The following is a 25771-nucleotide window of genomic DNA, read 5'->3' as shown; positions in this document are numbered from 1 at the left end:
CGAACCCTGTATTCTGTCCTTGCAACAAAACAAGTACTTTGTAGGAAAATACCTGTAATACTGAATAAAACTCTTCTGAATCAAAGCCAATTCTTTGCATTAAGTAAAAGTTAAAACTGCGAAGGCTACTACTCAAAAAGCTAGGGAAAGCCAGAACAAAGGTTTTTTTCCCTCATACCATATGTGTACAGCTTTTTAAGGTAGTGATTCTCCCCATGCCTTCTGCTTTGAGTGAAAGGGTAATTTTTACCATTTCTTTTCCTCTTTCTCCTTCAGTATTTGCCCTCTGATGTTATTTAGCATGTCCTACTGCAAGCCCAACACCACACACAAAGTCCTGAATTTCACTCAGGGAGCTCTCATTATCCTACCTGAATACTTCCAGGGCATCCCAAAGTTTCCCTTCTTAACGTCACTAGGAGGCTGTTAACTGCCATTGCTTTATAATGGAGAAATGAAGGTCACCAGTGCCTGGAGTATCCATTAGTTCTGGCTGCTCAAACTGAGATAGCTGTATACAGTCCTTAGCATTTTTATCACATTTGATGGGCATGCCTACATGAGCAGATTAAACCCTCAGGCAGGCGAACTCAGTTGCCTGTGCCATCATGCTGCTGGAGCATGGCACAGTTAAGACTCTCCTGAATCATTTGCCAGGATGGCTGGAGATTCACCATGCTCCAAGGTCCACTCCTAATAAGTGGTTTGCGCAGCCATCTGCTTTGGAGCCTAGGTGAGTTTAACCACACACACAGAGGTTACCATGCCAGCTGGCCTGAGCAGCACCAGCCCCTTCCACGGACTCATGTGCAAAACCTTGCTCCAGATAGATTCACATCCAACCTATTTCTGCATGCCTTAGTCATAAACTTCCTTCCCAAACTTTGCCACAAAAGTTGCACCAAAGAATGTGGAAATACTACGCTATGTAAGCATGCTGCACTGTTGGATCATGTTGTCCCTGTGCATTTAGAGTGCTGTAAGTAAAGAAGTACATTGTTTATAAAAGAATGCTATATCATAAGGAACAGGCACCCAAGAAAGGGAAAAAAAATCACTTTGTTCTGATTTTTAAGAGAAAAACTCATTTTTGTCAGAAGATGTCCTTTTGTCAAAACTTGTCAAGTTGTTTGCAATTCATTTCTTTGCTTTGGAAAGAAATAAAGGAAGTCTTCAACATTTATATTTATTTAATCTAGATTTCTGTTTATAAATGTAGCGATGTGATGGGGTTTTTTAAGGTTAAGAAAGCTCTGAATCAAAACAAGATATTTTGAAATTATTGAACAAAATTATTTGGGTGATTCCATTCAATGTTTTTTTTGTTTTATTCAGGTCTGGCAATTATAAGATCAATGTTTTTTATCTTTCTAGGCAAAAATGCTCACTGAAATGCAAAAACAATCTGCAGAGACAATTGTTGCATTGGCTAATTTGGCTATTAAAAGTGACTTATTAAAGTGTGACAAAAATACAGGTCTGCAGTCTGTATACAATGTACAGACTTACCAGAAAACAAGGTTTAGCTTTTTGTAAGTGTAACATCAGGGCAAGTTTTGACTGGGCATTAGGAAAGGTTCTTCACCGAGTGGGTGGTCGGTCCCTGGAGCAGGCTTCCCAGGGAAGTAAGTGGTCACAGCACCAAACCTGTCAGAGTTCAAGGAGTGTGCGGACAGCACTCTCAAGTCATATGACTTACTCTTCAGTTTTAGGTAGTTTTGTGAGAAGTAGGGAATTGGACTTGATGATCCTCATGGGTGCCTTCCAATTTGAGAGATATTCTATGATTCTAAAAAGCCTTAACAAGCCTGTGCCCACCTCAGCAGTGCCTGACTCTTGAGGCCTATAACCTGAGATACAGCCAGTTAAGAAAAGGTAGGGCGAGTTAGTTGTGACAAATAAATACATTTCTACTGAGTAAACAAATGTTTAGAGCTTTATATGCTGAGTTATTTGGTTGTATGAGTCTACTTTTTCCAACTTCCGCTTTGTTGCAATATCTCTTCTACCACAACTCAGCTATCAAATGTCTGTTCTTTGTTTCAAAATATGAAGACCTACAGTTTCTTAATGGTGAGTGGTAGGATATTTACTAATAACACTTTCCTGTTATTTCAGGTTTAAATAAATGTCTGAGGTGATAGCTAAATCTCTGAATAAAAACATCCTGCAAAAATTAGGTGTTCATTATTTCCATTCCCCACCATTACAGAAATCGCATCTCATGCAGTTAAGGACTGGCAAGCATTCAGGCAGCTGAATGTCAGGAAACATGTCCAAGTATTCCTGAGCATCGTGTGTACGTCTCAGATTCAGATCCATATGCAGGAACACACACATGCACACACAGAGGAGAAGTAGCTGAGCTTTCTTTGATTGTCCAGATTACCAGAAACAGCACCAGGGTCAAGGTCCAGGTCCTCAGAACCAAACAGCTAAAATCACTTGAAGTACCATGCCCTGAAAGGGGGAAGATGGAGCCTGAGACTGTCTCTCCTGTGACAGAGCTTCCCTGCGAGCAATGGCTGGCTCATGCTAGACCATCACCATGGTCAGAGCCATTGCTGGTGGGTGGCAAACTGCAAAAGAGCTGGGTCCTTCCATAAGCTAAGACCAAATCACATCTGAACCCTGAGAGCTCTGCTTTCAGCTATGGATGGGCTGGTCTGTGGAAAGTAAGATCTTACTTTCAGAATAAATCCTGCAAAACCAGCTCTCGGGGCGTTACTATGGATAACTGGTCTAAAAATGATGATTATTTCTATTTCATGAAAGACCTCACAGATGATTTATTTCTGGTATGTGAAAATTTAAACGTTGGCTGCACAAAGTCTCAGAGATCTGCAGGAAACACTCTAAGATGGGGCCTTTTATAGATGAACTTTTCAAATCGACTAAATCAGTCTGTCTGCTAACTCCCTGTTCTCACCATCTTGAGCACAGAAGTGTCTTTTAGATGAATGAGCTGAAGTTCACTGAGTAGCAGCAGACTCAGAGGCTTTATATGTTCCCTAGGAGCCCTGGATAAGAAAAGCCAGACAGAAATAGGTAAGAACACAAAAGACAGAAAAAGAGGGAGAGTATAACACATCTGAAATCTTGCAGTCACACAACCTTGGCAGTTTTGGCCTGAGTTTTCTAACTATGCCAACAGCACTTGCAATTACTTACTGCAGCTTGTACTCAAGGTAAAGGCTCATGGATGGGCCCTAGACTCCAATACTCCTAGACCAGTTGCCAACTAATGCGGACAACTTTACAACAAAAGGTTAAATGATCTTAAACTCATAGGATCATAGAATAGTTTGGGTTGGAAGGGACCTTAAATATCATCTAGCTCCTTGATAGTGTTCAGTGTAATTTTACTCTGAGACTCAGAATTTAGAACTCAAGTGGCCTTTTTGAGTAGGACCTCACCATAGCTCTGGAGCTGAGAGCTGGGTTTGGAGCACCGAGGAGTCAAGTGAGTGATGGATGTGGCTTTGCAGCCTGTCGCAGCATTGAATTAAGATCACCACCAGCGTTTACCCCAGACCAGCTCCAGTTCTCTCTCTTTCCCTTATTAGCAATGCTCTACTGTTGGTGCTTGTGACAAGCCTGGCTATATGATCCTTAGAAAACAATCCTGATGCATTCCTGCTTGGTTTAAAAAAACAGTTGCATTTCCATTGCACCCCAGGTTGAAGCATCTCTTGTTTAGGATGTAATTATCTGTCATGTCTCCACTTTACTATTTATGTTTACAATCGGTTGCTAAGGGCTGAGGCATTGCTTTCGCCAAAGATACTGTCTTTCACTGCGTATTTATCCTTCCGTGGAAATTTTAGAGGGGATGAGCTGTCACAGACAAGTATGAGGCCAAATGGCAGATCATTTTCTTTAATTTCAAACAACCAGATATTGAAGAAATGTGGTTATGTAAGATCCTTATTTTCAGGGCTAAATCAGACTACATACTTATATCCCGACTAGCACTCTGGATCCACAGTTTTGATGGGTGTTTCCATACAGTTCTTTAAGAATGTACAGGTATTACATATACAGGATACAGTAATAACAATAAATACATTACTATTAATAAATCAAAGTTTTTAATTGCAATTTATTCAGCCATTACTTTTTTTTTTTAATTGCATTGTACTGCATTAAGATGATGGAGGAGGTTGTCAACACATCATCTGTTCTTTGAGGAGGCACTATTGTAACCAATTGTCCTAAAACAATTAGTTTTAGGGCTATTCTAAATAAGCTATCTTCTGTAACCCTTCTGTCTTCTACAACTGCCTACCAATAACAGTGCTGCCAACTAGCTGAAAGCACTGAAGAACTTCACAGATGTCTTTTTGTTTTCCCGAAGAAAAGCTTGCACAGTGTGGTACTGAATGGTGATCCTAGGTTTCTAGGCAGGGAAATATTACACAATGTATAATATTATTCTATAGACAAGAGGATGATGTCTGAAGCAATGAGGCATATTGAGAATGGTCAGATTTTATCTGTCTCTGAATGAAACTGCAGCCAAAACTCTGGCACTTTGTCCAGAATCATAGCATAATGTTTGAAAGGATAAGCATGCACCGCCACCATCCTAGATCTACAACTAAGGAAAACATGGTTGTATTCTTAAGTGACTTCTTTGGAAACGAAAACATTCGAGTTTAGTTGCTGCCTCTCTCAAAGATTTCACTTTGAGCCATTTCTAGTTGGACCAATACCACATTTAATCAAGGAAAATTGACAAAAACACCTAGGCAACAGATAGGAAGAGACATGGCCAATAATTTCAGTTTGAGATGGGCAGATTTACTGAAGAGATGTGTGCCTCATCCCTGTCACTCTGCCCAGCAGGAGTACAGCCTATGCTCCTGTCTTCGGTGCTTCAAGAAAGCATTGATGCTGGAAGGAATGAATCAAAGCCTTGATTTTTGCGTGACTCAATTCTGACAAGTGCCTTTGCATATACCTGGAAATGTCCTCAAGGTCACAGCATCACCAAGTCACAGCATTAAAAATTAAGACAAATTTCAGCCTAGGCTTGATTCTGGACAATTCATCCCTTCAATGTTTTGAGTTCTTAAACTCTTTTTTAGGGTTTTAAACCCATTTTGAGTTCTTGAATCCCTTGGAAAAAAACAAACAAACAAACAAAAAAAAACACCAAAAAAACCCCACCAAAAAACCCAACAAAACTACAAACTACAAACTACTACTAAAAATTGTTGTGCAAGTCCTATGACAATTTGTCATCTTATTTTGCCCATCTGAGACAAGCAGTCATCCAGAAAGCCAAAAACTTTTGAGTCCTGACCTTATCTACAGTGTTTTGGTTCCACATACTGCACAAGGGTACAGCTGGGTAAGGGAGAGCTGCTCTCAGGAACTCCTGTTTAACATTGCAGAGAAGAAGCTACACTTCATTTTCATACTGACTTTTAGTCCTACCATGAGTGGAAACAGCATAAGTTTTGGAAAGCTGAATGTCCAGCCTAAAGGCAGCTGATACCACGAATGTTGACATTTTTCACCCACAAATTGACCTGACAATAGAAAAAAGTTAAGGATTCACTATCATGCCCAACCCCATGCTGCTGTTGCTATAACTCTGAAATCAAGACAGGCTAAAAGGAAAGTTTTTATAAAACTGCCTCTATAAATTAATTTATTTACCTCTATCAAGCTAAAATGTATTTTTAAAAGCCACAGCATCCTCTTAAAAAATGTGCTTCATCAGAGCTATTAGTTCAGGGTTTCTGGTATTAAACATGCAAGACACAAGTTCAAAGATGGGTTTGGGAACCTCTAAGGCAGGTCAGAAGAAGACACTCTGAACTCCTGTCCAGGCTCAGTGCATAAGCAGGATCAAAAGGGACACAACTCACCCACATGATACTGAGAGCCTTGAAACCTCCTCTTATAAGAGGCATGTAGAGCACAGCCCTTCAAAAGAACTGAACAAGGTCCACTCTTTTCAACATACACCTTGAGTTGGTGGTAACAACCTACTGATGTAATTGGCAGGTTATTAAACATTCACCCAGGGACTACATTCATGCCCGGCGACTCAAACCTGTAGTTTGTATTTTGTAGGCTACTGCTGTATCAGTAACACCCACGATGGCTGTGGGGATGGAGAACAGTCTTCCCATTCCTTCGGAACATGAATGAGGCAGCCAGCACTTAGAAAGGAACATGCATGAGTCTGTAGCTGAGGGGTATGAGTAGTTCTTTGGCTGGGGTGAACCCTGGATTACAAGAGGTGAAATATTTTTTTGCATCATGTTAATCTAAGAAAGGCATAAAAGCTTGATTTTTCTCAGGAAGTAACCTAACCATAAGGCTACTGAACAAAAGACAGACATTTTTGCTTCTACTACATGATTTAGAAAGACATTGGAGCAGTCAAATATGCTCATCCCTTCTTTAGCTCAAGGGTAGCAGAATATACCCAGCACTGCTAATGCTACTTTAATGACATGTCTAAATAGGGACTAAAGTGGCTATCGATAGCCAGGTACCCAGCACTGTTAATGCTACTTTAATGACATGAGTATAATAGGGACTAAAGTGGCTATTGGTAGCCAGGCTAGTCCTGAATATAAGTTCAAGCACAAGGCCTACCCAGTTGAGAAATTTACTCTATGTCAGCAATAACGAGAATGAAGAAAGCATGAGATGGAAATATTCTAGTATGCAAGACCTTCCAGATGGCACTGCTGTCAAGGTAGATCAACTCTGTGTGCTATTAATCTCAGCAACCACTGGATAAGCACGTACAATAGTGTCATTCATAGCTTTGTGATTCAAGGCTAATTAGGCCAGTTCAATGTTTTGAGTCTGCTTAAATACATTAGTGGGATTCTCCTAGCTGCTGCTGCCTGCCAGCACTTACTGCTCAAATTGTCTCTGGATCTCTCTGGTATATGTAAATTTACACTGAACTTATGGCTGTAAGTTATAGCAGTATTATGCAGTCATTTGAGTGTATGTACAGCTGATCTGAGGCCATCAACCTCATTTACCTTGTAGGTAAACCAAAACCTTACACTTTAAGAGGGCAAGACACAACTGAAAAGTCTGTAAAAAGCAGCATTATGGCCTCATTTTGAGTTGTTGAATTTGGTTGCAATTTTTACTTCTATGTATTAAAAATGCAGCTAATTTTCTAAAAGTTAACTACTGATACAGTACTATGAAAAAATATTTTATGAGCTGCCTTGAGATGTGTTATTAATGCTCTCAGGCAAATTTATTCCGTATTTGGACTGTACAGTCATAATTGATTTCTCTTTCTTAACTTGTTGGGCAATCAGGGGGAGAAGCTCATCTCCAGTGTCATCAAAGAAGATTACGTTTGAGAGCTTTGTTCGGTTAATTATCAGCACAGCTTTGCATTCATTTCCTCGTTACATGGTTTTACCTGAAGGGCTGATGTTTATTTCCTAATAAGCTAATACCAAAGTATGACAGCAGCATGAAGAATACCCTGCAACAGCAAGCAGGACTTCCTAAGGAGAAGCACTGACCAGTGTAAAGCCTTCTCCAGAAACAAGTGCTGGTGCAGTGATAAGGGAACTGCTTGCCCCCCAGCCCCCCATCTAGGCTCAGACTCTATCTGTTCTCACACAGTGTTGCAGTGTACTGCGGTTCCTCTGTCGTGGGGAAGGTAAATTGGTAGATTGCCATGGTTCCGTGTAAAGACTACAACTGCTGCTTATCACAGCCTACTCCTAAATACTCAGAGCTGCATTACGCCAGCATGACATATATTATTTATTAGCTAATATATTGTTGTTCTGACTGTCTTGCTGCTGCCAGCAGTGATGCTACTGACTACTCTTTATAGTCATCCGGAGAAGGAATAGGGCCGTACAGAAGCCAGACACCTAAGTCACAGCTGATCTACCATTACGGCTAAATATAGATTTCCTGCATTAGAAACAAATAAATTAAAAACCCCACTGATTTTAGTGGCCTAAGACTTTTCCATTACTCTTTCCATATTGCTTATGCGGTCACCATAATCCATGAGCAGGTGCATTCAAAATAATACTCATTATTTACTGATGACGCAGTTAACATCGTATTTTCATGCTGGTGGAAAAAAAAAAAAGAAAAAAGTAGCTCCTTAGTTTAAAAATTACTCAGTTTGCTCCAGCCTTCTAGTCTTGGAAGAAAGCAACGTATTGAACAGTAAACAAGTGAAACTACAGGAGGACGCCAATGTGCGACTTGCACTCAAGTTTCTGCATGTGCTCTAACAAGCACCAGGCAGGAAAGACAAAAAGCAGAACAGCCTTTGCAGTCCTTCCAGCTTTAATGGAGTAGTTTTAAGCTTAATAGATTTAAAATATCTTGGCTGATGTATATTATATCTAAGGCTTTTATGGTATTTAGTGAGCTGGAAAGCTATACTGGGACTGCAGTTATACCTATAGCTAACCTAGGTAAGAAACTTCCAACTTCAATAAAAAATTGAGTTGTTCAGTTTCTCATTTCAATTGTTATATTTAATCACACAATTGAACATATATATGCATTTTACTTGGATTGAATCTGATTATTACAGCATGCAATATATCTAAAATTCCAGAATACTCAAGGAAATAGTCAAAATAATGAAATTCTTTCCAAATCCTTTCCATATAGCCAGAGAATTATAGATAAACATAGGAACCTATGGGATTTACAAAAGTCTATGCTTACAATAGGAAAAAGATCTAAAAATCTAGTCTATAATGTCCCATGCTATTCATTTTCACAGTATCCCATAGAACACTGCTGCATGATTTTGAGATCTCTGCAATTAAAAATTGAAAATTTATTTTGATTTACAGTTAAAATTATCATTAGGAAGCAGATCCTCATTTCTACCTGCTAAAGGGAGAACTAAAACAACATTTCTCAAAGATTTATTATAAAATCCAAGCAATGGAATACCCAGCAGCACTACCTCAGCAGTAACTGTAAGAGAAAGATGCCAGTTAACTATGAGAAATAAAAACTATTTTCTCTTAGGGTGCTCATATCCTGGTGAGAGTAGGAACAGCATAACTCAACAAAGTAAACAACAGCCTGTTTTTATCATTCATCCAAGTTTATAATGTTGAGACAGCTATAAGGTAAAAACCTCATTTCTAAAAATGAAAAGAAGACTCCTATAGCAATACTGTAAAAAAGGAAAAGAACTTTTAGAGGCAATCGCTATTTAACTCCAGGAGCTGCGCGCATATCATTGCTGGGTCAGAAGGTATTATGCAATAACACGATGAGTTAATAGAAATGACCTCTGAAAACATCCCAAAAAATCATTTTTAGAATGCATGTATGTCTACTCTGATGAAGCTGAAGTGCCTCACAACTTTTAGCATTCCCATTTCTGGTTCCCAGCTTTCCCTCCTGGGCTTGGCTTGTTCAGAGCAGCAGGTCTGTACTCTGGAAGAGCAGACACCTTTAAAGGGGTCTGCAGCAGTATCCCAAAGCACCACCACCCTCCCAGTCACTGTTCCCCTCTCTGGAAACCTCACCTCCCATTCATTCACTCCTTTCCTCCAAACCATGCAAAGCTGAGACCAGAACAGCCCCTCCCCAGCATGATGTTTATATAAGAACAACATACAGAGTAAAACACAGACTGAAACATCCTCAAGCAGGTAACTTTTAATATAGTAGCACCATGAAAACTATTTTACCTGTACATGTAGTGACATGAAGCTCGAGGAAGTCACATAAGATCAAGATTTTTTTCTAAAAGTCACAGTAGCAAGCTGTTTGGCAGAATCCCAAATGCTGGCAAGAAAGCTATTGTAAATCCCGACTCCTCGCTTTGCCTTCAATGGCAAGCCAGAATTTGCCAATTAACTTGCACTTACAAAAAAAGGCTGAGCACGAATAAATAAATACACAGGATATGGTATCATTATGGCAACGGGACATTTCAGAATGCTGAAGCATGCTGATCCAAACAGCACTTCTCCCTCATCTCAAACTGAAGATGTTTTTGTTTTTACTGTCTGCATATGTCTGAATGAGGACAACCTGCTGAGCCCCAGTGACAGCGTCCAGCTGAGAAAGAAGGAGGCGAGAGGAATTTGAACACTGTTGTGAGAGCTGCCTGTGGAAGCATCATTAAAATGAAGAAAGAAAGAATACAAAAACCAAAATCACAACAAGGCAGCTGCAAGTCCCAAGAAGGCTGAGCAAAAAGACGATTTATCAGTTGTTGTTTGAGTGCAAAAGACAGCGGCGTTAAGAACCAGCAACAAACTTTTCTTGCGTACTGCACCTCATCTCTCTGGGAAAGATTTCCAGAGGTCTCCTAGGACATCTTGGGTGATCCCAGAGCATCCAGATCTCACAAACAGCATCTACTCACTGACGCTGCTCCCCTCCAAGTTTCTAGCAAAACTCCCTGGGAAGGAGGGTTGTACCGCAGGCTTGGTTGGACACTTGGTTCCTCAGACCTTGCCTAGCCTCTGAGGCTTCGTGCTAGCTCGGCACCAACTTGGATATGACTCACCAGCTGAGCAAACTTGAACTCTTGAGTGTTTTTAAAGTAAAACCTCACCAGATAGGCTTTTCCCACTCCTAAACCTGTCCAGCCACACTGCTCCTCTTCCTTTTCTAAAACAACCCTGGCAGCTCCTCAGAGCTACAGGATGGGGTCACTGAGATCCCTTGCTTAGGTGTCCTTTCAATAGCAAGGTCTTGATGACTGTGTATTTGCTAAGGAATGTTGCCTCCACCTGATGCTACTGATACTTTCCTTTTTACATAAACAGGTAAAAAGAGACAATTTTTTCAGTGATGATAGAGGTGGTCTCATCCACAACGAGTTAAAATGCCCAAGAAACCACAAATATACCACTTATTTGTATCTTAATCATTATGTAACTTGAGTTGAATGAAGTCCAAGACCTGCTATAAATATGGAGAGTACATACATAGCTTATAAACAAAGGTCTACCTTCAGCCGGGCAGTGAAATTCTGATACAAGAAACACTGACTGGCTTGTGGAAACCACACAGGGAACATGCCTTTTTATAAAGATGCTTTGGATTTTAAATCTAGGGGACTGACAGCACGCTACATATCTGCAGGAAACATATATGCAAGTATATTTTAGACTAGCACAATTCTACAGTTTTTCCTTTTTGACAGGGGGCGGTTTCAGTCCCCGGGTAGATGGTGTAATTCAAATGACAACTATCTACCGAGAATGCTGAGGGTTTCTATCATAAGGTTCCCACAAGCGCTATTAGAGCATCGGAAACAAATGACGAGCCTTTATCTTTAAAGCTCACCCACGGCAGGAGGTAGAATACTACGAAATGTCATCCCCCCCCAAGCAGCTCTGAAGGAACGAAAATACAAGCCGCGGTTTCCAGAGCGCTCCAGCGTTAGGGCTGCGTTGATCTCCCTCCAACTCATCCCGCTACCCGGGGAGAACCCCCCCGCGTGGGTCTGGCCCCTCCCGAGGGGCTCACCCCGTTCCGCCGGGGCTGTGCTGCGCGGCGGGGGCGCGCCCGGGGCTCCCGGGGCTCCCCGAGGAAGAGTCGCGCTCCCGGCCCGCCGGGGCCAGCTGGCAGCTTTCGCCTCCCTCGCAACTCCCATCACGGGGAGAGGCGCGGGTGACTCGGTCTCTCAAGAATACACACAAATAGAACCCGAAAGCAGCCCCCGGTGGAGGAGAGGTGCCCGTCTCTTACCTTGCTCTGCGGGCGGCCGGGGCACCGCCGGGGGCTGGAAGAGGGATTCCCCGGCGCTGGCAGGGGCTGCGCGGGCTTCCCCGAGCACTGCGCGGCCGCCAAAGCCACGGCGAGAGGTTTGTTTTGGTCGCTCCTTACCGGGGAGGATTTTGTTCTACATTCCCGGCTCCACATCACCGCCCCCCCCAGCACGGAAAGGACCGGGGGAGGAAACACCACGGCAAAGGCATCTCCCTCCTACCCCCGGAGATGGAAAGCTGCCGAGCAAGCAGCGCGGCGAGCGGCTGAGGTGGCGGGCGGAGAGCGGGGGGGGGGGAACCGCGGGAGGAGAGGGGGAGATAAAAGCCGACCCCGCGCTGCCCTCGCCCCGCTGTAATCCCCGGCTGCATGCGAGCTGCCGGCTGCCGCCGCGGCCGCCCGTGTCTGCGGCTGTGCGCGGCGGCGGGGCGGGGGGGCACGGCCGCTCCCGGACGGGGCACGCGGGGCTTCCCCCGCACCCCCTCCGCGCCCCCCGCGCCGCCCTCCGCCCGGCTGCGCGCACACCCTCGCACCGCACCCGCTGCTCGCTCACTGGCCGGGCGGGGGGTGTGCACACACATGTGCAGGCAACGCAGACACTGTATAAATGGTACAGTCAGGGGATACGCACGCTCATGCACATGCATGCATACACACATACACAGCTAAGCAACCCCGGTGGGGGATGTGCACACACACATACACATGCACAGACACACAACCCACGCTACCCTCCCTCAGACAGGGGATCCCTCTCAGGCAAGGGCTCACCCACATTAACACTCCCAAATGGAATGAGCACACCCCATGAGACCTCCCCACACACCTCCTTCACAGACAGGGAATGTATACACACACACTTCCATAACTACCCTCCTCCAACACACACACCTCCCCACACCACCATGTCCTGTCAGTGGTACACACACTGCACCATCCCTCCCGTCTTGTCTTTTCCCTTTCCCCAGCCCATTCAGGGCATAGCACACAACACACTACACATGACACGGGTCTTCCCCAACTCCAGCTGACAACCTGACAGCCGCAGCCCAGCCTTGCTGTTGGCGAGCAGGGAGTCTGCCGAGGGCAGAACCCCCCGGCAGAGGAACAATGCCCGGGGGTGAGTCAGGACCCTTCACAGGATGGGTACTCACACACTTCTGTCATCAAGTCTTGATGGGGTAGCAGACTGAAATCAAGGCTTCAGCTACCCCTGCTGCCTCTTCCTCCCTCCCATAAGGTTTAATAGTTCTTCTTTATTGTTTTTTAATGGGAAGTCCTTCATCATTCCAATAATGGGAGGAAGTCTCTCTCCCTCATTCAGTGATGCCCCTCTATATTTTAGGTATCAGATTAGAAAGCTGTTCTCCTTTTCAAGCTCTCTTCTCTTTCTTATGTTTCATAACAATTCCTCTGTAGCTTTGCCCTCTCTGCATAGTGTTACTTAGGCTTCATCTCATCCTATAGCTCTGAGATTCTGCCTTCAGTGTTGCACATTTCACTGCTGGGATGAAGGCTTTCAAACACAGTGTTTATCAGCTTCCTTTTTTTTTTTTTCTAATTCAAAGACCTCCTAATTCTTTTGAAAGCCATCCAAGAAACAGATTGGGCAGTATTGCCATCATGATACCAATTGCAACCAACTGAAAATAAGGCTAAACTTTGAATGCTCATTTACTGTATTAATTTCTCCCCGTTTTATGTATTCCTTGCCCACTGGCTTGGAAACAGATAGACTGTGATTTTTAAAAAGCTGACCATCTTCTCCTGGCCTTCCTTCTGAAGTTTACTGAATGGGTACCACAGTAATGAAAGTCCTCAGTGATGCTGATCTTAAGGTTAGTTTTCCATGGAAAACTCCAGGAGAATGCACTTTGTCTGAAACCTGGACATCTGTGACATAAACATCCATGCCTGTGATATGCAGCCTACTCTACCCTTATGGTCAGTCAGGGAAATTCTCTTCCTTATGTTATATGTGATAAATGAAGCTCCATAGCAACCCGTCCCTCTCCTCAGCTACTCCCCAACTGAAATACAGGTATTTATGTGTTCCATACCTTCCCTCACTTCTGTGCATATGTGTCTGTGTGCCTCGTTACTAATTTTTGAACTCGCTGATCAGTTTCAGCTGAATGCAAGAGGTGGCCAGCACTCCTAAAAACAAATTCCTACAGATTTAAGAAAACAAAGGCAGTTGAGTGAAGAGGCTTGCTAGGCATCCCTTTGTGCACAGAGCATGGCAACAGTGGCATTAGGGGTTCATGTGCTGTTACGTACCTCAAAATCTGCATGTATATGTCACATCAGTGAGAACAGCTCAGCTGGAGTTTGTCTTTTTTCAGTCATTGCAGCCAGTAAAGCCCATGAGACAGAGCTGTAGGAAACCAGAGTTCATTCATGTGGATGCTCATGAAATAGTAGGTTCTGAGGAGCTCCAGTGCTCCTCTACTGCTTTCCATGATACAGTGCATGGAAGTGTTTTATAGAAACAGACTATGTTTTTGTGAGATTTTAATATTTGATTTTTCAGTACTTTTGATAAAGGGAGACTCTCTTATTTCTGTCTCAGGCAGACACCCCCAGACACTAATAGAACTTGCTTGTCAGAAGGAGCAGTCAATTGGTAAGTTCCTGCGATTCTCCAGTTATGCCGGTGTGCATGCTGTGTAGACACTGCTCCAGAATAAGCAGTTGATCTGCTTCAAAGAGGAGGAATTATTCTGAAATAAAATTTTCCTTATTGAGCTAGTGAGTCCAGAGTAAAAATAACTTTATCCTGGGAAAGAATTTTGCACATGGAGGCACATTATCACATTACCTAGATACATGTTTACGTCACTGGATCTACGTTACTCAATTTTCCTCCACAAACGAATGCTAACTGTTCTTAGCTCACTTCTTTTCTAAGCTTGGGGCTTTTCTGTTCACAAAAACTCATCTTCTGTTCTTACACCAATGTGTTTGGGAGTTGAAGGGAAGCCTTTCTGGTTCTTCTATTTACCAGAAAAAATGGCAAAATGTGTGGTCATGCTGCCAGTGTATGGCAGACGATGTGGGAAAGATTTCCTTCAGAGGAGTTTTGCTTTGGTTGGTTAGATAAGGGGAAGAAATAAATAGCCTGGATAAAAGAGAAATCTCTTTCCTACCAAACTTTTTGTTGCAAGAATATTTTCCCTCATTACAGTGGTGTTCTTCAGAGCACCTTTCATCAAGACCAGCTTCATAAACTTGATAGACCTCTTCCTTCTCACTTCATGCCCGGTTTGTGTAGACAAGCCCACTAGGTTTCTGTGAGGTAGTGCTTCCCAAAAGCCTTCCTGAAGTGAAAGGAGAGGATGAACAGAGGAAGGCAGGAATGGAGGAAGATGGGCAAGCATTTGGAAAGGTATGGTTGTATGATATGCAGCAGGAGGATCATTCAAAATCATAAGTTAACTGTTGCAAGAAATAACTGTGTTCTCCACTACTGACCGTCTTGACCACACCAGTGAATTCATGTGACCCACACATTTGCTTCCTTTTGAAAAAAAAAAAAAGGTGGATTTGTGTTTGTCAGGGCCCTGAAGACACTACCAGGGCTGCAGGCCTTGCCCATCTTCCCCTGGGGGCTCCCCCAAACCCTGCTCATGACCAAGGACCCTATTTCAGCTCAACCCATTTCTTTCAGTTCCTATCCCACCAACACTTGATAACACTTCCCTGTGAAGAAGGGAATGATCCTCTTACAGGCTGCCTTAATGGCTATTCCGGAGTTGTAGGAATAGATATTACAATAAGTAGCAGCAACAGGTAGACAGCTGTCATCAGCATCAAAGTTGACTTGTCTGTCTAAACAAATCATTTATCAGTTTCCTGAGTGTAAACGTCTTAGTTATTGCAAAGCCAAAATGTAATCTCAGGAGGTCTGGAAATGTATCCCAATTTCCCACTGATGAGTCCAACAAATGGCAAAAAGAAGAAAGTTCTGCTCTAGAAAAGCAAACCCCACCCACTGCCCTTTCTGTCACCCAAGACCATTTGATAAAAACAAGTCAAACAAAGGCAGTTTCTTTGCCAGGTCTAATATTGTCTTAAACTGAATCACACTGGAAATAGCATCTGGCAATAGCATAGCCCACCACAGTTCAAACCGAGTCTGGTCTGCATTAGAAACTTCCTGAGTCATGGAATAGCTTTTGATGCTTCTTAATGAGAAGTTTGGGTTTGTTTTGTGTTTGGTTGGTTGGTTTGGTCGTTTGTTGTTTTTTTCCCCCCTCTTTTTCAGGGTTTAGTTTTCTTTTATCAGATTTATCCAGCTCAGAATAGCTCCAACATACTTCCTCCAATTCTTGGGTTCTAGAGGGACTCCTGGAAGGGTCTTCAGCTCTTCCACAGGATGCAGTGGGACAGCAGTCTTGCTAGTATTTAAAGGCTATCTTGTAGACACGTCTAGGGGCTGGGTATCACAAAACCAGCAATGGAGCTGAGCAGGAGCACAGCTAGGAAAGACAGATTATAGGCAAGATACCATTACCAAATTAGCCACAACTTGGGTGAGTTTTGCAGGTTTTTGTTTGTTTGTTTTTTTTTTTTTGGCTGCTTGTAAAAATTGATTCACTGTTCCTTTCTTCTCTGGGCCACCAAGTTTACTATTTATTATTATTATTATTATGGACAAATCTACACAAGAAAATAGTAATTGCTGCCAGGGCTGAAATCAATTGTAGACACGACAAAACACAAATGGAAAACAAACTTGAGCTGAACAAAGGCATATCAATATGATTACAGTTGAATTAGAGTTCTAAAAAACTGACCTATTTCAAATTTGGGCATCTCCTCATGTGGAGAAGTTAAACAGATAAAATTTAATGTTTGAGTTTTGTGTCAAGCAGACAGAAGGCCTGCTGAGCAGCTCCTGGAGCTTCAGCCTGCAACACTGGGATATGGGGCTCTCCCTAGTGTAACAAGATGGTGATGATTTCCACGAACACAGAAGTCTTTTTTTAACCTCCTGTAACGGGTTACTCTCATTTTGATAAAAAAATAAATAAAATGACAGTTTGTAATGTAATCTTCATAGATTTTTATTTTAAACATGATCTGAATGTTAATCCTCTCTGTCAGTTAAAATGTTATCTGGTGTTATTCACAGACCTTTAAACTGGGATCTCTTATTTTGGTTCCATGCCAGATCACAACTTGAGAAATGATTTAGCTTTACTCATTAGCTTGAGGTAGGTTATGCCTGGTTATGGCCCAGGTTTAAACTTGCTCAACTATTGCTTTCTAGAAGTTGCAGTAGCTTGGTCCAAGTTTATGCCAAAAGGGCAGTCAAATAAAACCTAATCTTGTCTCTCTAAAGACCTGATTATTTCCTGATTATATTATGTAGGGGGAGCCAGGGGATGCTTATAGCAAAATGTATACTTAGCATGAGGCTTGTCTAGCTTTGAACTCTGCAAGCTTTGCAGTGCCAAAATGTTTTTCCCTAAATACCTTCTCTGAGGAGATGACTTTTGTGTCTTTGGAAGCATTCACTGCATCTTCTACAGTGCTTGCTGCTGTGGTGTGTAGCACTGAGCAGGCAGCTAGGTCTGAGAGCATTGGCTTCTTCCCCCTCCCTGTGGAGGCAGAGCCACACAAGCAAAGGTCTCCATTTCCAGGAGGTCTGTTATGGAAGAAACATTTTCCGATCTCCTTTGAAGGTCTGCGGTACCTATCTGGGGTTTACGCAGCAGACAGCAATTTGGCTGCCTTTCCCCAGTCTGGCTAAATGGGAGTAAAGATTTTCAGGCATTTTGCTTCAGATTATTTCTGCTCTATGTCAAATATGATTTAGTGATAGAATAATTAAAAGTATTTTGTCACAATAATTTTCACATATACGGAACGCATTTTTTGCACAGGTTGAAGCTGAAGGAAAATGGCAAGGGCTGGAAGAAGGGATGTTCAGCAGCCACTCAGAATTACCAGCTAAATACCTCTCTTTATTAGCAAGGGAGAATGAAACATGCAGGAGCAGAGGATTTTGCAATGGGAAGAAGCCAGTTGCAGAGAGAGGAGGATCAGACTGTGATTAGTTGTGAGAGGTATGAAGCTTCTAATTATAAGAGCAATCCCCTTGCTCCTCCCCTGCAGCCGGGTAGAAGAGGATAGAGCCTCTGAGCGGAGAGATAGTGCCCAGCACTTGGGAGGAGAGCTTCCTCCATACCGTGTACTCTAACAGGCTCTTGGGGGAGCTACAGGGAGATTAATTTTCCAGAACACACAGTTTGAGGCTTTCCCTGATCAGTGCAGTTCTGCAGGTACCTGGACACTGAGCTGTGCACAGGCAGCAGTGCAGTCCTTCTCTGATGTGGCAGGAAGTGGGGAGTAAGCTTCCCAGAGATTAGACTGAAGCTGTTCTCAACACATCTGATAAACTTGTGCTGCTGATAAATATGATAAATTATATGTGGATAATTAGTTTAAAACTTGTTGTATTTGCAAGTGAAGCGTTAGGCCTTGGAGCTCTCATTCCCATCATTTTTCATTTTTAACTCATTCCCCATGGATTAAATCTCAGGACTGAGATGCAGAGAACCTGTGGACATAAACGCTTTTAATTGGATGTCTTGATATCTCTGGCAAACCATGACCCGTTATTAGGCCCATGTCTCTCCAACTGTGAATATAACACATTGCATAGAACATAGTTCTGCTCCTGGCTTGCGGCACCAAACAACTACTACAGCTACTTTTCAGGGTTTATACAGACTTTTTTTTTTTTCTTATAGGATTGTATATGAATCTGACAAAGTACTAAGCTAACCTACTTGCTTTTTTCTTTAGCCTTCACCCCAAAAGTTTCCTACAGCCTTTTTATCCTTTGTAATGTCTGGAAGACAGTACTGTTGAGATGAGTAAATGAGGCCCTTAGCCCAGGTTGAGCCTCCTTGAAGACGAACAACATCCAAGTTGTTAGCAGGTAATGGTTTCAGTTTATAAACTCATTTTTGGAAAGAACCATGTCGTTTCTTAAAGCTGCCTGAAAAGCAGAGTTTCCTGTTTGTGAGAACTCTTGCTTTTTCCAACCTGAGTGGCAGCAGTTCAACTAATAAAAATGCCAACTTCCCTGACAAACTGTGGACAAATTCAGTGGTGGAGGGTGAACCCTTCCTGGACACAAACGCAGGATGTATGAGCTTGACGGCTTGGAGAGTGAGGAGTTCCACTGGCTTCCACCTCCCTGCTGCAATACTGCAGGAAAGCTCTGATTAGGTGGATGGTTCCCAGGGCCCTGTGTCAGATACATCTGCAAGTAGATCAGTATATGAGGTCAGCTCTAGCGTGAGGGAAGCCAGAGACTTACCAATCAGTGTGCTTGAGACATGGCAAGCCAGGCTCCTGAGTAAGTTAGTATCTCTTTGGACGAAGTCATTGAAGAGCAGCAACGTTCTGGGTTCCAAGGCAGTCTGCCAGGAAATGAGGTTGGTTTGGAGCTAGGCTTTAGGATGATAAAAGTTCACCAAACCAAAGTAATGTAAATGAGCTTCTTGAAACGAACACACTGGCTTTGCTGGAACATTTCAGCAGGTCTGTGTTCATAATGAGCTTCAGAAATAACAGCTAGTAAGAGAATGACTTTCTGGAATGATTTTCTAAGTCATGCACAGGTTTAGAGTTTCTTATTGTGCAAGTATGTGTTGCTGCTCTGCTTTAGATTCTGCATACCTGAAGATGCTGGCTCTGTGGGGGTGATTAATACCATGCAGTGCTATTGAAGTCAAGGAAATCTAACTTTTTTTAAATTACATGTCAAGTCCTCAGGCTTCCTTGCAGTATATCAAGTCTCAATTGTCAGGTTGCATGCCATAATCTCTTCTGAAATATTTCATTAGACATTTTTATACTTACTGTAGCTGGCTTTTAAGTTCCTGTAGTGCTGGATAAATGGCATTATGTTTAAGAAACCCCACCTTGGAGGTGTAAATTTGCATATTCACTTTTTCCTAAATAGGCTAGAACACATTTCTCACTGTTCTCATTTAAAAATAATAAAAAACCCCAACAAACCAACAAATAACAAACCCTAAAACTCTTACGCTTAATTTGCTTTGCAAATTAGCAGAAGAATCCAAAAAACCCTGCATAGATACCACAATGAAGCACAGTGTTTTGAGGAATATGAACTTACATGGTGACATGAATATGGAAGCTAATTAAGACTGGAAGCAGAGTTGTGGAACTTCATATTCTTACTGTAAGTTAAACAGGAGTTTTTTTGGGTGGCTCTTGTTTTATGTTTTAGTGACCTTTATCTCTAGCTACCTCCTGTTATGCTTGAAATTTATTTCCACAAGCTTTGCCACTTCATGCTCCTGAAATACTCCTATCTTGCACACATACACTCAGTATCCTCCATCCACTGTGTTCCATTCCCTAGCTGCTAGCGATATACACTGTGGGTGATTCTGAACTCTACATGCTGAAAGGCCAATGTTTCCACTAAATTAAACAAATGAGGGTAAAGGTGTATTGCAGAGGCACTAATGTGAGTTCCTCTCCTCTGCTGTCACTATTTTTCATGAATGTTGATAAGATGTTTTGAAATAGGCTAATGGATTTAGAAGCAATGGAGAAGAGATTGTAGTGAGAAAATGCATCTGAAAGGCAAAGATTTTTCCCTAGGAAGCCAAGCTGAGCTGTGATATGCAGAGCTGAGCAGGCAGAGGTGTTCAGTGGACCCTCTTGCTCACTGCTATCTGAATACTTGCTTGCATTGATGCAAAGTGACTTTGAAGAATGTGGGAAATTCTGCAAGATCTGGTTTGAAAAATATTACATTCATTTTCCATGGATGGAGGTGACTGCTGAAGATGCAGGTAGCGGGAAATCAGGCCCAGTAGACTTCTGCGATTATTATTAATTTGCTTATTAATTGAATTTACTTGTAAATGACTTAGACAAATATTCCAGTTTATGAATTGTTTGTCTGGGGCATAATTCCTGCTTTAAATGCTTGTTATTCATACTTGCTATTTGCTTAGTGTTTTGGGATCATGGCAATGCATTGTGGGTCTCATGATATAATTTTGCTCCCTCACTAGGCAGTTCTCAACTCAGGATGGCAACATGAGCCCTGCACTGTAGCACCCTGCTTTCTGCCACTTTTCTGTCCATCATTTCTGTGTTCTGTTGTTGTTCATTCAGTAGACTACTCTGCTAACTGTTGTCATTATTACTGCTATTTTCCATTAAAAACTCCTCATCATATTGAAGTGTGCCCAGACAGCTGTAGTTGCTATCATAGAACTGCTTTAGCTCATGGATGACGTGAATAGCTGCATGTTTATAGCCTTTTCCATATATTTTGGCAAATGCATGTTTTCTTCCAGTATATTTATGTAAAAATAACTGCTGCAAATGCAAATATAGTGATCTGCAGTACCATATTTTTGACCCTTCAATAATAAATCACAGTACTTAGATGTCACATATGCCAGTAGAAATACACAGGGCATAGTGTGTGCACTTACGAAGCAGCAATCCTGGTTTTCTCTGCATTCATACCATTGGGAATTCACTTCCACTATGGAATGGATTTTCATTGAGAAAGCATTTGTGCAAATAACTTATATCACAAGTTCAAAGCATTCCTTGAATGATTCTAGCAAATCTGTTAATAAGAGGCCACATAATTTTGCTTTCAAAGTTAAATCAGATGGGCTGTGTTGTATTGATTGTGAACATGCAGTTCATATTGGATATAGCTTTGCCTCCAGCTCTTGTGTGCACTGGTCATAAGAGAGACCAGGTTTGTAAGAGTACCAAACATGCCACACTGTTGCATGTCAAAGGAAATTATTAGGCAGAGAAACCCTATGATAGTGAAAACATTACATTTGCATTTGGTCTGTATTGAAGACCTGAATAAGAAGACTATGATAGTAATTCAGCTCATCACAAAGAAGACTAAAAGCCTGTGTGTCCATTCGAGGCAGAAGAAGACTGTGGTTGTGGGGAAGGAGACTTATTTAAGGTCACTGATAGCTTGATCCACACACTGAACATGTTTCAGGGGGACAGAAAAAGCCACTGGATGTTACAGTGAATACACTCTCTCTTTTATTCTCAAAGACAGAAGTTAATATTAGGTGTGTTACATAAAATGTAGCTAATATACTAGAACCAATTATTGGACTTGAATTTTTAGTTTTAGAGGAAAACACTAGATTCAGACAATAAATGGGTTTTGCTATAGGTACTGCCAACTGGATATACATGATCTTCAGATTGATGAATGGTTGCGGCACTCCAAGCAAGAAACCATTAGGTCATGAACTTGTGCATCAAGCTAGGGTATTCAGGGCAAGCCCTCAGCAGAAACTGTCAAATAGACACTTCTATCTCTTGAAGAACCACTTATTTAGAAAATTATACCATTTTTCAAAGGAATTCCTGCCGTCATTTAAAGGCTTCAATCTCTTGCTTTCCCCACATCAGAGATTGACTTTCTCTGAAATAAAAAGTAAACCAAAGCAGACAAAGAAGCAGAATAACAAGATCTGTTTCTAATTCTGTAAACCAGATGTAATTTTAAAGTCCACATTTGTTGAAAACAGGTGGATTAGCTGAAGCCAAAATCTACAATACTGGACTTCTGGTTGGATGCCTCAATAAGTACAGTCCTTTTCATCTCTAATTTCCCAGTTATTTTGCATGAATAGGAGCAACATATTAACCTCTTTAGAAGGAGAATGCTTCCCAGAAAATACTTTATCTCTTTCAGTTATTACTATTGAAAATGTCTGAGGGTTCTCACCATCTGAATATTTTAAGCAGGTTCACTCAGAGTAATGCAGATTGGCATTATTCTATTTAGCTTCTTTTAGCAGAATAATCCTCTAGTGAGTGAAAAGCCCTAAGGCAGCAGCTGGTTCCAATTTTGTAAGAAAATCTTGTGGTTTCCATCAGATAATGGAAAAAAAAAATAAGCTGTAACTATGGAAAAAGCTGCAGTTTGTGCTATCAGATGCTGGAGAAGTCACCCTAGAGAAGCCCTTAGAAATATCCAGGTTACAGAAAAGACTTGTCACGAACATTGCAATTTAGATTCAGTACTAATGATCATACACGTCTTTAAGACGCTGGGCTTCATTGGTTCTGGTGTTTGAAGAATTGATGTTTGCTGCATTGTCTCTAAGCAAAAAATATGCTAAATGCCACTTATGCTTTTCTTTCCAATATAAACCAAAAATGTCTCCAGATGTGTCTAGAAGAGCAGTTACATATCTGATTTGGCTGGAGTACAGGGATTTGGCATTGATAGCTCCAACACATATGGGACTGGGCTGTTGTAAGGACTGTGTCCAGCATGAGGAATCCTTCACACCCCTCCACTCCTCACATCACCTGCATTCACATGAGATGGGGTGCACTGGTTTTCTTTCTCTAACTGCACAGGCCATCTCATTTCCACTAGAAATATATCCACATAGTGCAGCAAAAGCATTCAGATCACTGTAGCCACAGTGCTGAGGTACATTAGTATGGCTGGACAGCTTTCAGTGCAGGACATAGCTCTGGTATTGCATATACCACATAGCTATAATTAATTTTGTGGTTCCACACTATGTCCTGGCTTCAGGATAAGTATGGGACTCAAACATAAAATGTTGCTGAATCATAGTTTAAGTGATGGTATTTAAATTGATTTTCACTGAACAAGAATGTCCTCAGCATAATGAGCTGCTGCTTACACACCACAGCTACTGTCATGCTGCAACTGAGGCTGCCACCAGTGCTAGTTAGATTAGAGCTATCAAACCATTATTCAGGCCATACTGAGCTCCTAAATAAGGAACATTCTTGCCTGCCTTCCTTTTAACACAAGTTTTGCAATTTAAATGTTCTAATGTGATCAAAATGTCTCATTCTCCTGAATGGCTTCTTAGCTAAACTGTTTAGTTTTTAGAAAGAAAGATGCATGTGAGAACTATATAAGCAGGACAGAGCATATAAACTGGAACAAATTAATACCTCAGTTAAATGTACTTAAAGTTCACCATAATGATAAGTGGTTAACTTTATCTTAAGCTTTCAAAAGTGCCTCAATAACCATGTATTAAATTAAGAAGATTTTTTGAATATGCTAGATTGGCAGATGCTCATTAGAAGTATCCAGTTATTAAGGATGTATGCATTTTCTCAAGTTCTTTAAAGATTAATGGTTGCACATATGCATCTGCCTTCCTACAGAAAAAAAAAACCACCCTTCCTTATACTTCAGTTGGAAATATATTTTTGGTATGCTCAGTTTTGTACGCTTCTTTAGTTGGCCCAGTCTCATTACTGGACTCCAAGCTACAGAAAAGGGTTATGCTTTTATATATTTAGATAAGTGATTCGGCACAATCTGGCTGTCCTCCTAGAATACATACATTATTACTTTTTTGGGCTTCCTTACTGCATTGTGTAATGAACTGTACCAGTACATTGGCTCAATGTAGTATTAAATCAGTCAGTGCAAAGATTTGTTAGTTGGGCCCCCACTGTGCTACCAATTCAAAGCCACTCTGCGAGTGACAGAAGTACACACAGCACAGGAACAGCTTCCAGTAAGGGAAGGCTGTCATGCTGGCTCTTAAGGCACTGTGGCAGGCAGTAGACACACCATCGAAGGACAGAACATATGTGTAGTATGAGGAATCACAGCTGTCTTGAAGCTTTTGATTAGCTACATAAATATATTTATGTCTTAGCAACTCTAACATAGTAGAGGCTGGAAGCTGCTGAAACACATGCTTTTAGTAGAGCCATGTACTGCATGCCTTGGACACAATGGGAAAATGAGCTTAATATGTTTAGCAGGACATCTACACAAATATTACAATTTTGTGAGTAGTAGATTAGAAAAAGTGCCCTCTTGAAACTCATTTTCTGCATTTTTTCGTGATACATGAAAAATGAGATATATACATTAATATGAATTTATAATGTTTGAATTTATGACACATTAAATGTTGGGGCATCCCAGGAAGGAACTGAATCAGGCCTTTTATCCTTCTAAGTGTTTTGTAAGTGTTCCCTAATTTGTGACAGGTGCTATTGTGTTCAGGATAGAGATATGTTAGCGCCACTTATGACTTTTGGACGTCTTTAAGACCTGTGTCTTGGTCCCTACTATTGTACTCAATTAGCTGAAGAATGTATGGACAATATCATGACACAGAAAATAAGCCTTGATTACAGAGAGTTTAGTTTGTGGAATATTTTTTTTCTGGCTTGAAAGCAGAATAATTTGATTAATTCCACTATCAATACTGTGCCCTTACGTGTGTAATGTACATGCAAATATAGGTGCAATCTGTGAAATGGCGGGTACTGATAAAGATGTCAGCTTCATTAGTCAAATAATCTGAGTTCAAGGTTGGTAATGAATCATTTCCTCCATCATCCTTCATACCAACTTCTTGGAGTTTTGCAGGAAATTAGACTCTCTTTGAAACAAGCAAACAAACAAACAAAAAAAGGTCACAAATATAATCCAAAATTCCCCTTTTTTCTCACTGATGCTCGGAAGCAGCATCTCCTCATTCCATTCACATATATTAGCAGGAGTTCAGCATTTATGTATTGATGGTGAGTGTCTTCTGTTGCTTCTTTGGCTTGATTTGTCAGGTGGGATGTATCACTGCTTTACCTAAGACAGAACTTGTTGCAACTGTGCCCTTCCTGGTGCTGTTCGTGTTATATAATTGACTTAATGCCTTGATCATTGTCACAGGACTGAAGTTTAGACTTTGCTGTGTGGTTTTAACCATTTTACTGAAGTTTCATGAGAACAGTTACACATATTTTTTAGTTTCTCTCATTTTAAAGCCCTGAAATCAGATTTCAGGCAGGCAGCTGAATTTGCAGAGGTTGGTGTGGTGTACAGATATGCTTATGGCTCATTTTCTCCTAAATGTGGGAGAAGTTCCTTTTCGGTTCAATTTACAGCACTTGCGACACTGCCTCAGTCTAAGACATAAGGAGACCAAAATTCAAGATGTGCTTATTGCGTTCCTCCCATCTCATC

General features: G+C 41.6%; 1 protein-coding gene across 2 annotated transcripts in view; it reads right to left on the bottom strand.

Moving 5' to 3' along the window:
* Window positions 1–12183, bottom strand: part of KCNB2 (potassium voltage-gated channel subfamily B member 2) — a 191073-nt gene extending 178890 nt beyond the window's left edge. Inside the window, exon 1 of one of the 2 annotated variants that reach the window (XM_061343080.1) lies at window positions 11707–12183. The gene's annotated coding sequence lies outside the window, so the exon portion shown is untranslated. Of the gene's footprint in view, window positions 1–9689; window positions 9944–11706 lie in introns of those variants that run through there. The other variant, XM_061343081.1, reaches the window with a different exon arrangement.
* Between the last annotated feature and the right edge of the window lie 13588 nt (window positions 12184–25771).

This window comes from Neopsephotus bourkii, unplaced genomic scaffold (genome assembly GCF_033783945.1).
Source record: "Neopsephotus bourkii isolate Nb327-2 ecotype Australia unplaced genomic scaffold, CSIRO-AGI_Nbou_v1 NB_1820, whole genome shotgun sequence".
In the NCBI taxonomy this organism is placed as follows: Eukaryota; Metazoa; Chordata; class Aves; order Psittaciformes; family Psittacidae; genus Neopsephotus; species Neopsephotus bourkii.
Note: the sequence above shows the minus strand (reverse complement) of the source record. Positions and strands in the feature narration are given on the sequence as shown.